The following is a 1,601-nucleotide window of genomic DNA, read 5'->3' as shown; positions in this document are numbered from 1 at the left end:
CATCTGGTAGGGTATTTATTTCCCATAGCTTAACCATGTGCGGGGTCTGAGCTCCCATGCCTTTGAAAGGACTGGGTGGAGACATCAGAGCAGATTAACTGTCCGGCCCCTCTGCCCGAAGACCCTGCAGACGCTCTCCTGATGGAGATGCGGACTCCGGCTCCTTATGAGGTGTCGGAGAAGACCAAGAAGAAGGCCACGGGAACCCGAAAGAGTTCCCAGCGCCAGGTGGTATCGGACTCATTATCCGATAACTCCGAGACACACTCCTCCCGTGAAAACGAGGAGGAGGAAGATGAAGATTCTCCCCTCCAGCCGGGGGAGACAAGAAAAGGAAGGCCGCCCCACCCGGGGAGGCCGAAGGGTCCAAGAAGGGAAGGACTCTCCTTCCGGAATGTTCCACCACTGCCGCCGACGGCGAAGACGAGTGGTTACTCAAGGCCAAGCCCCTGGCGAAGTCGTAAGTATTCGGATACCAGAGTAACTCATAGCATACTTTTGTTGCACTGCTTCTCCAAATGTCGAATATGATTATGAAGTCCGCCCTGAGCCCGTATCGACGTATCCTCGTCGGACGGTTCCTTGGACTTGTCGGATATGAATAGTGATACACTTCTGACCGCCTCCTCTCCTCGCCCTACAGACGATGTCGAGGTACTGTCTCAAGGGGCACCGAGCCGGGGGGAGGCAGTCCCGGAGGCGCCTCAAGGCGACCTTCCGGACTCCAGGCACGAAGGGAGCAAGACACCCAAGGGATCCAAGTTCGGCCCCCAGCCGAACGCCGCGCCGGAACCTCTAGTGGTTTCGGACTTCGGCAGGTGGCCCCCTTCCAAGAGGGGCAAGCCGCCCGTGCCAGTGACCTCTGTCCATCCAGAGGCACCGGACAACCTGCTGGGAACGCTTCGTGACGCTTCCATCGATGAAGAGCACCGCACTATTATGAGTGCGGTGATCAAGAAGGTTCAGTCCGCCAAGAGCGGACTGACTGAAGCCTGTGCCAGCCTTCTAACAGGCTTTGAGGTAAGTATTTAAAATATAGGAAAATATTACCACATAGACAGTAGCCCCTGATGCTCTGTTTGGTGTTCATAAAGAAAAGCCGAATAGAGGATCAAATAATATTTGTAGGAGTCTAATATAAGTATGTCTATATGTGTATGCAGGCTTTGCTGCTGACCTCTGCCGCACTGACTACGGAGGTCGCTGCACTGAGGCAGAACCTCGAGCGGTCCGAGAAAGAGCTCGGTCTTGCCAAGAGGCAGCTCGAGGAGAACAAAGGTAAGTAATGCCTTGTCCATATATATATATATATATATATATATATATATATATATATATATATATATATATGTATATATATAGGGTGGGTCTATTCTAATAACACCGAGTCTTATTCTGATAACACCTCCTACCCCGCCTACCCCCACGACCCACCACTCCCCCCGAGCCCCGAGGGCATAACCTCCATCCCATTATGCATCGGTGCCCCGCAAGACCACCACCTACCACAAGCCCGGCCGCCCACCACCACTCCCACAGTCGGCGGCCCCCGCGGCGCCCCACCCCACCACCACCAGACCCTCGCCTCTCTCCCACCCCCA

This window comes from Triticum dicoccoides, chromosome 3A (assembly GCF_002162155.2).
Source record: "Triticum dicoccoides isolate Atlit2015 ecotype Zavitan chromosome 3A, WEW_v2.0, whole genome shotgun sequence".
Taxonomy (NCBI): Eukaryota; Viridiplantae; Streptophyta; class Magnoliopsida; order Poales; family Poaceae; genus Triticum; species Triticum dicoccoides.
This window is presented reverse-complemented; position numbering follows the sequence as displayed.